The sequence below is a fragment of the Thamnophis sirtalis genome, unplaced genomic scaffold (assembly GCF_051295495.1).
Source record: "Thamnophis sirtalis isolate CommonGarterSnake01/CBP01778 unplaced genomic scaffold, rThaSir2_p1.2 scaffold_1, whole genome shotgun sequence".
Lineage (NCBI taxonomy): Eukaryota > Metazoa > Chordata > Lepidosauria > Squamata > Natricidae > Thamnophis > Thamnophis sirtalis.
This window is the reverse complement of record NW_028261381.1, coordinates 153,326,751-153,336,672: the sequence shown is the minus strand read 5'-3', so window position 1 is coordinate 153,336,672 and position 9,922 is coordinate 153,326,751. Positions and strand designations below refer to the sequence as shown.

The window sequence follows — 9,922 nt, the reverse complement described above, 5'->3', positions numbered from 1 at the left end:
TCCAAAAGAAGGCCAAAACAAAACATCCCTATAATACTCAAAAAGCCCAGCAAAAAGCATCCTCAATGGAATATTTTTTATTGGCTGCCCAAAATGTGGCAAAGATAGGACTTATCTAATCAGTTTCTGAGGGAATTCCTTAGAAAAAGTCCTGTGGTAATCATTCTTGGTGGGAGAACATGATTGCTGATGAAAATGATGGTGTATAGACTTTGGTGTATAGAGGGGGACCGAAGGTGATTTTTCATTTATTCAGATTCCAAACTGTTTAGAACTTTATTGGACTTTTCATTTATCCAGATTCCAAACTGTTTAGAACTTTATTGGATTAAAAAAAAAACAGCACATTGAATAAGGCCTGAGAACACATTGGTAGAAGACAGTGAACGTATTCGGATTGAAGCTGATCCTATGTATCAATCTCATACCAAATACTTAACATTTTATAGCTTTTTAAAAATAAAGTGTTTGCTAGAAATTAAACTTGTTGCCCACATTCTAGTATCAGTTTTCGAACCTTCTTCAAAGATAGGCCCAATGCTCTAAACTAAATGAAAAAAAAAATTATGGTAGAGAAAAGAATGGTGTGAAATAGAAAGCATGTCTCTCATTCAAGAATAGTAGCATAGGAAAATGCACAAAATATTTTTGGTTTGGAAAAGTTTACCGTTGTTAACACTGAGTTTCTTTTTCAAAATGCCCTACAGCAGTGGCAATTCATTGCAGACAAAGCCATCCTGTTTACAACTTTGGAAGTTAAGTGGTTTTTCCAGCAAATATTTTGAATCATTTGAAGCCAACATGTGAAGCTTTGAAGCCAGTTCTTTGCAGTGCAAATCTAAAACATAGATGTGAAATCTCCAGGCACTGGAGCTGCTGTTAAAAAAGCTCTGTTTTTCACTAATGCTTGTTGATGTGTGTTTTCCAGAGAACACTGTTGTTTTGTGAGTTCAAAGGTTACAATAACTTAAATATGCTTGCTTTTGCATTGACATGACTTTCTGGAAGAATCTGGGAGCTGAGCAATGAATGGGATACGAGCAGGCCTGAATTTATTGAATATATTTTTCTTTTCTGCCAAACAATTTTGTTGTGAGGAAATATGGTTGCCAGCATAAACTTTCTTCATTTTCCCAATTCTGAGTAGATTGTGTCTTTGTTTAATCTCTTTTTTTTATCATACTCTGCCTACTGACTTCTAGTGTGCCAAAAGTCTTTATGCATAACTTAGAAGCAAATAAGGAAACCAGAAATAGCTGCCATTAAGGATGTTTCAGTGGATATAATAAATCTGAACCTTGAACCTCTTGTACAAGCCTCTTTTTCATTGCTTATGTTTGGTAAATTATACCTCTTACTTGGTACTGCCATTTTGAGGGTGGGAAGAACATTTTGGAGTTTTTACTCCATCTATGGACTACATACTTGTGGCATCTCACTCCTAACACTGTGTGCATTTATTCAGGTGATTTTTTTCCTTGCATGTTTAGAAACATAGAAAACTAGATTATTTGGGGGTTAATTTATTTTGATTGTCCTATGTGGCTTGGGTGCTAAAACATTTTGTGTTGGGAGTTCATTGCAAAAAATGGGAGATGTAGAGCTTTGTTTAAATCAGGGGTAGTCAACCTTTTTTATACCTACTGCTCACTTTTGTTATCTCTGTTAGTAGTAAAATTTTCTGACCGCCCACCGGTTCCACAATAATGGTGATTTATAAAGTAGGGAAGTAACTTTACTTTATGAAATTTATAAAGCAGAGTTGCAGCAAACCCCTACCGCCCACCATGAAAGCTGGAACGCCCACTAGTGGGCAGTAGGGACCAGATTGACTACCACTGGTTTAAATGATTGCTCTGAGCCTCCTTCAGAGACCTAGGACTTTGCATACAATAATGTGTCCAAAGTAGGATAATTTGAGCCTGGTTGCAACTGCCTCAGTGACCGTAATTGACCAAAATTCACACAGAAATTCTGTGATGTAGAATTAATCTCCCAGTAGCCTTACTTGGTGTGTAGTGAAGGATACTGGAAATAGTATTTTTGCAACATTCTTGAGTTTTCGGGCGTCTATTTTTGTAACTAGTACACCTTCCATCCCTGCAATTATTTTGTTGAGCTCCTAAAATTAATTTCTTGGTTCTGAATTTTTTCATTGTTTGTCTTTTGCATCTGGATTCAGATATTGAGGATACAGTACTAATTTAAAACCAAATGGCTGTAAAAACCTTTGGTCTTCCTATCAATTAAATTATTTTAAGCTAGCACGCCCCCCTCCCCCCCCCCGACTGAATGTTTGGTCTTGATTTACTGTATGTCTTGGAACATGTTCCAGTCGACCTACTTTCTCTGATCTTATAAATTCTTAATAAGCTCATAAGCAATTTCAGTCTTTTCTACATTTCTTGTTTGAAAGCTATCATTGTAACCCTTTCTTTTTCTTTTAAGTCAGTGCTTGGTCCTGGTTACTGCCTGGACTAGTCCCTTCAGTTTTCTTGGCAAGATTTTAGGGTGCCTGTGCCTCTTCCTGGGATGGTCTTTCTGGTTCCCAGTGGAGTCTGCAGCTTTGGTGTTCCCAGGTGGATTCCCATCCAAGCATTAACAAGGGCCAGGCTTGTTTAGCTTCCAAGCCCAGACAAAGGCTGCTAGGTGCTTTGATTTAAGTTTTTATTTGTCCCCTCTCCCTTTTTGTGTGGGTATGTGTGTCTCCTCATTTAGCTAATGTAAGGGGGCTCATTTTGTTTTGTTGGTTTTTCTTTTTTATTGCTGTCCTCTATTTACAGGAAAGGTTTAACTAACTTGTGGGGGAAAGTGCTGAGAATATGAGGGTTTACTGGATCCGTGCCAGGAAGTTACCAGGCTATGTGCTGCTTGATAGCGCTTGGATGGAAACCTGGGTGTAAGCCAGAAAGGACATTAAGGATGTTGAATTCAGCTTAGACTGGCAGTGTCTTGTTTCTGTGTCATTCATGTGCAAATATCCAAATTTTTCTACTCACTGCTTTTCCTCCTGAAGGGAACCTGCTGGATGATCATTTAAACTGCCATAATGATAAACTTGTATGTTCTGGAAACACAGTCAACAGTTTATTGCTGAATTGCGTGTATATGCTTCTTGCCTGTAAGGTCAAAGAGTGGGACAGTTGACTGTTTTGATGTCCCTTAGAGAAAATTTGCTAAAAGCCAGTTGCCAATTGGTAGAAGAGGGCTCAGGGTGAATCTTCTCTCTCTCTCCCTCCCTCCCTCCCCCCTCCCCCCCTCTCTCTCCCTCTCTCCCTCCCTCCCTCCCTCTCCCTCCCTCCCTCCCTCCTTCTCTCTCTCTCTGATGCTCACATTTCCGCCTTTCAACCATTCTCTCCGCTCTCCTTAAAACAGCAAGCTGCCAGATAGTTTTTGCTGGAGGGTTGAACTGATGACTTCCAGAGTGATGAAATCAGAATAAGAACTGCAAGTTATCAAGCTGTATTAAAAAATGACATTTCCCTCTTTGTTGAATCTAATTGGGATCATAAATGCCACCAGAAACTTGCCACCAGAAGAGAACCAGCCATCCTTCTCTGGATGCTGTTCCTGGCCATGAAGAAATACAGACACATCTGCAATTGAGCCTAAAATTTCCCTTGTTAAGGCAGAGAATAACTAAGTGAGTTTTGCCCCCATTTTACAACCTTGCTTGCCACGGTTGTTAAGTGAATCACTGCAGTTAAGTTACTAACACAGCTATTAGGTGTATTCGGCTTCTCCATTGACTTTGCTTGTCAGAAGGTCGCAAAAGGTGATCACATGTCCCCGGGACACTACAACCAACATATATACATGCCAGGTGTGACCATGGGGATGCTGCAATGGTTGTAAGTGTGAAAATGGTGATGTCCCTTTTTTGAGTGCCATTGTAATGTCTAACAGTCACTAAACGTATGTTGTTATCTCATGTATAAAAAATAATATTTAAAAGAAATCTAAAAGTATGTATCCAGAGAATAAATGGAACAGTATCAATTGAAGAGAATATTTATAGTTCTGAATTGACCATTGGGGTTCTTGGTGTTTCTAAGCATACCATAGTTGTTTTCTTGCAGACTTTTTATTACACAACTAGGTAACAATCAGTGCTAGAAGGGAGTGGGATTTGCTCTCTGTTTCTATACTTGCCCTATCAGTGTTGGTGGGAATGTTCTTGGTGGTTCCTTAATTAGGTTGTTTATTGCTTGATTGTTTTCATGAGTTCATATTTCCTTGATTGGGGAGTTGTTTATAGCTTGGTTGTTGGTCTAGTGTCAATCTTGGTATTAATCTCTACTTATCTGTGTGTTGGTTGCGTGTGGGGGATATGTTTTGGTCTTTTTGTTTCTCCTTTAGTTATTTGATTATTTCTTTTGAATGGTATCTAGATGTTGTTTATGTATCTGTTGATGACTGAATTGTCTGAATGTCAAGCTTCCAGGAATTTCCTAGCGTGTTTTGAAATTATGGTTGAGTTTGTCCATGTGTTGTAGGATTATTCCGTGTGGTTGTAATAGTTTGTTGGTTGTTTCTGATATGCTTTTGATGTATGGCAGTGTTATTATGTCATAGATTGTGTTGGTTGTGTTATAATGGGGTGAATAATCAATTGCTTTTTGATAAAGTTGAGTGAGTATCTGTTTTTTTTGGAAAGATGCTGTATAAGCTGTTCTGTTTCCTTTTACCGGTGTTCTGGGTTGCTGCAGTGTGTTTGTACTTGTCTGAAATGTTCTTCTGCAGATCCTCTTATGGGAGGATAGATACTTTGGTAATGGAGTACTTAGTTAATGTGGGTTTTGTTTTGATAGACTTGTGGTTCTAATTTGCAGTCTTTCCCTCTGCTGATGAGGATATCCAGAAAGGTTGGTGGGTTGTTTTCTTCTCTCCTTGTGAATTTTATTCCTTTAAAGAGGTTGATTGTTTCCACATGTCTTCTCTATTTTTTTTTATTATGACAAAGGTATCATCTACAAATCATACATTTGGTTGTATATGTGAGAGTGCTATAGTTTTTAGGCATTGCATTACAACCTACGCTTTAAGTCCTGAGAGTAGAGATCCCATGGGTATTCTTCTGATTTATTGATATATTTGTCCATCAAACTGAAAGTTGGTAGTGAGGCAGAGGTTGTTGAGGTCCATGATTCTAAGCCTTTTCATCTTCCTATATTTGACTAGGTGAGGTCTGTTATGGACTACTGCTGCCATGGATTCTTTCACTATTTCTGGATCTACGGACATCATGCTGTGACATCAAATGAAACCATAATTTCATGTCTTTTTAAGTTGTTGATTTTCTGGGGGCACTGTAGTGCGGAGTTCCCTGTGAGAGATGTCTTAAGGGTTTTTTTGTGGGGGTTTTTTTTTTGGCTTGCTTGTTTAAATTCTTTGGCTATGTTGTGTACTGGGATCCCTGATACTGATACAATTGAATGAAGACTTTGTGTATTTTCGGGCATCAATGGAAGCATGGGAAGATGAGTCCACTGTTTTTCATCTGCTGCTGTTCTTCTTTTGAAATTTGACGGTTCTTGGTTAGGTCATGGAAAGGTCTCTTGATCGGGTTATTTTAAGTTTTGTATTGGGTTAGTGTTTTCGGGTAAACAGTTTTCCCTCCAGCAGTTCTTTGACTTTTTACATGTATTATATACTGTCCATGGTAATTATAGTTTGGCCTTTGTCTCCTGGGAGGATGGTGTGATGGTTTTGTCCTGGTTTAGGTTTTCGAGGGCTGTTCTGTTCTCTTCTTTGAGTTGATTCTGTATTCTTAGGGTCTGTGGTATGATTTTCTCTGTAAACTGCTTAGAGAGAGCTTAAAGCACTGAAGCGGCATAAAAGTCTAAGTAGTATTGCTATTGCTATGACAAGTCCTGTGCTTATGAATGATGTCTCTAAGGATGCAAAGAATTCTAATTGATTACTACTGTCTATGCTACAGTTGAAGCAATATCTGGATAGTGGATGGTTGGACATGTTAACTATCCATTTGGGTTCAAGAACCTCTTTGCTTCTGGGGTTTAGTTTAGGCAGTTTGGTTTGGTTTTTATTTTCCTTTTTTCAGTTTATGTTAGAGGTAGTCTTTATGATGGTCAGAATTTTTGTGTGTTCTGGAATAGGTTTGTTCGAGTTCCCTGAAGTTATCTATGATGTGCTGGTATTTGCTTAGTCTGTGATGAGCATCCGAAAACATTAGCTGTATCATTTTTGGCAGCTTTGTTGTGTTATTTTCCATCAAGTTGTATAGCTTATTGGGGGTTTGTATTTGACACTGGTGAGCAAGGCATACTATTGTAGGCATTCTTGCAGAAAAAATATTTGCTCCTCATTGAAAGGTTGTTTTCATGCAAATTTCTCCCATTTGTGTGCTTTACGAAGCATTTGATACCACTGGTGAGTTGCCAATTTTTTTACTACCGGTTCAGGCCCGCATGCACAGAAGTGTCTGGGCAGGTGGCTGGAGCCTCCCGCCACCGCTACAACCGGTTCACCCGATCCAGGTCAAACCGGGAGCAACCCACCTCTGTTTGATACCCATATATGATTTCAATAGAATACGTGATTTAATAGAAGGGAATAATATAAGTCAGAATGAACTGTGGAATCCTTGGTGCTCTCTGAGCTTGGGTATTTGCTTGCAGGTTCTTTACTAACAGATTGGGTAATACCACCAGCTTGGCATTTAGACACATAGAGATAAATGAAATTTATACAACATTCAAAAGAGCCAATAAAAAAGCAAAGAAAGGAACAAAAAGATCAGAACATATCCTTCCCAGCAACCAATACCTGGATTAACAATTGTCAAACAATCTAGGAGAAAACAATAGCCTAATCAAGGAGCTACCAAGGAGAAAACCACACCCACCCACCCACCAACATTGGCAGGACAAAGTTCTATATGCAAACAAGGAGCAACACCCATACTCACTAGCACTGATGTTATTACCTAGTTTGGTAGTGAAATGTTTGCGAGCAAATAACCAAGCTCAGAGAGCACCAAGGAGCCCACAGTTCAATCTTGAGCTACATATATTCTGTTCTATTGGAATGGTAAAATTGTTCTTTGTGCCTCAGGAGGTGGTAGATGGATTTTCCTTCACAAGAGATATTTAAATCATGCTGGATGCACGTGTTAGAGTTGCTATAATAGTGGATTTACTGGATTAGATCATCTCCAAGGTTTTTTTCTAAATTTTAGATTCCGTAATCAGTTTTCACATTATTTCTTTGCAAGACTGCCAAAGATCCCACATGCTCCCAATGTTGTTTGAAAATAAAAAGGATTGGTGGCTGCAGCCCACTCACATAGAACACCGTAAAGGGCTAAAACAAATAGGATGGAGCAGTTTTTTCAGTTTGCTTCATGATATTTTAAAGATTTTAAAAATTCTAGTTGTGTCTTCTATCTCCAAACAAATTGCAGAATGAAGTATATACAGTATGTATTGCAATATAAGTGCATGCACAAGGTTTATTTACTTGCAGTATACAAAAAGCAACACATACCAGTACAACCTTCTAAAGCAATAAAACTCCAATCAGAAGTAAAATATACTGCAGAATCAAGGATTCCTGCTTCAAGGCTTCCAAAAATTGCATGATGTTGGTGGCAGGGCTATTTCTGGTTGTTGCAAAATAATTTCCCATAGTAGAAACACCCTTCGTTGTACTTCCTTGCACTGCTGCCTTAATGAGGTGGTTCGCAGGTTTGGCTAACAGCCTTGCTAAATGTTTTTGCAATTCTCAAGGAATGATTAAAGGACTTTAATCAGATACTCTTCACTCTTATAATTCCTCTAATAGTAGCTTTGGAGATAGATAATAGTGAAAGCAGGCAGGATTCCCTGGAGTCTGGTCATAAAAGATTACTTACATCATCCCTTGAACTTTCTGAATTTTTCCTCTCAAACTTTTGAAGCAGTGTTCACGCACAGGAAGAATACTCCCCTGTTCTTAGAAACACAGATAACATTCAGGATTTGGCTTCCTGAAAGCATCTGAAAGTGAAGATATAGTCTTTGCTGTAAATACAGTTTGTAACCTTGACCAGGAGGGATTGTAGTCATTCAAGGGCCACACCATTAAGCCTCTGGGATACAAAGAGCCACTCCTTCCTCAATCCCAAGATAGAAACTGAATCCTGGCCTAGTTTTAGAGAATACTGCACCAAACTGTAAGTTCTATCAGTTGCCAAACACAGTGACTTCCATCTAAAGCCATCAAAAGTGGTATTCCTTCATGAGTGAAGGCCTACTTGTGAGTTAAGAATGACAAATTCTGAAACAGCTCTCTTTGAACATTAAAGGATTAAAGTATTTTTGTTCTGGGTGTCAGTGGAACAATAGTTCTTCTCCAACTCCAAAGTTTCAATCAGGGTAGCTATTCTGTTGCCAGATGTTCTTGTAGACTTCAGCTTCAACTTGCCCTTGGATTAGCAATGCCATTAATTCTTGTTAGATTCTACTTTTCCCTGAGCGGTTTGAAGTAGGCAGTCAGTAATGTATCTAGTTTCAACTCCGTTTGAAGACTAAAGGTAGGATATTCTCATCATGTCAAAGTGATGCTCTTATTTTTTTGTTTATCATACCAGCATGAACTGGTACGGGAGATGTGAAAAGAAGCAGTGATAATCATCCAAGAGCTGTGGATGAATGTGAATGAAGTCTATCTGCATATCCATATTGATTTAGCAGTCACCAGTTTTCCCAAGCAAATATTTCCAAATGTGATGGATCACAACTGCTATTGCCCCCCCCCCCCAATTAAGCTATAGGCCATATTAGCAGGAAGCATGATGAAAATAGTAGTCCAACGTACATAAAAGGCTAGATGTTGGAGAAGCTTCTGTTGCTACCTAAGGAAGGAAGACTTATGCTTCTATTGAAGAATTACTTTCATGTCTTGCCTTTGAGTAGCATTTTGGGTTGGTAAATGCAGGTTGTAGCAGCAGTGTGATCTAGTGATGCTTCATTTCGTTTTCTGTAACTGTTTAATCTCAAGTTCGGGGTGGTGGTGGTTATCTCCAACTAAATTTGAATCAGACTAGATCAGACTCTTTTTTTTTTTTTTGGCCAAGGCTTCTGCTCTGTGGAACATCATGTCTCCCCCCCCCTCAATTTGAGCTCCATACCCACCCTTTTGGCCTTTTGAAAGAGCTTGGAAACCTGGGGCCCCAATGTGGGCATGCCATCCTGGAAATGCTGAGATAACACTCCGCCTCCATCCTGTGTACATCTTGCTCCCTTCCCATCTTTGATGATTTTTAGTCAATGTTAACATATATTTTTATTATTGTATCATTTAAATGTTTTATCTTGTTATTTTACTTGGTTGTAAGTCATCAGGAGTTGCCCCTTGGCGAGATGGGCAGCACACTAAACACACACACATGCATGCCCTTTTACAGTATTTTATTTTTCTTGCCTGATTGATAATTTATTTAAAGACCTCCTTCATACCCAAGTGTTATGCCTCTCTGAAACAGCTTAGAGTAGAATAGATTGCTGCCTTTTTATAAATGGACTAGAATATACCGGATTCTCATTGCAGAGATTGTCAAACTCAAACTGCTTTCATTATTATTGTAATTTTTCTCTGAGGAGGGAATTTGTTCCTTCTTCTGTTCTGTGTTCTTCAATATATTCAATCACTCTTGCTGACGTTTGTATGGTTTCTCTCTGTCCTAGCAATTGTCCCATCAATCCTGAACTATTTTAGCTTGGCTTGCCATTTAGCACATGGTGTTCCTGATAGCTATCATTTATTACAGTTGATCGGATTTAAAATTTCTCAGAGTTTGTGTATATTATACACCGAAAAGGTAACTAATTCAGATTTGAATTAGAAATTTCATTGTTTTGTTTGGTAGTGAACTTTCACAAGGATTTTAAAGCACCTTGGAAAATTCATTTGTTGTAGA

At 38.6% G+C, this 9,922-nt stretch overlaps 1 protein-coding gene across 4 annotated transcripts in view; it reads left to right on the top strand.

Annotated features, from left to right (window-relative positions):
• FBXO34 (F-box protein 34) overlaps nucleotides 1-9,922 on the top strand; it is a 74,667-nt gene that overhangs the window by 9,750 nt on the left and 54,995 nt on the right. Inside the window, exon 1 of one of the 4 annotated variants that reach the window (XM_087728187.1) lies at nucleotides 4,340-4,865. The exons of the other annotated variants lie outside the window; for them this stretch is intronic. The gene's annotated coding sequence lies outside the window, so the exon portion shown is untranslated. Of the gene's footprint in view, nucleotides 1-4,339; nucleotides 4,866-9,922 lie in introns of those variants that run through there. 4 annotated transcript variants of the gene reach the window in all.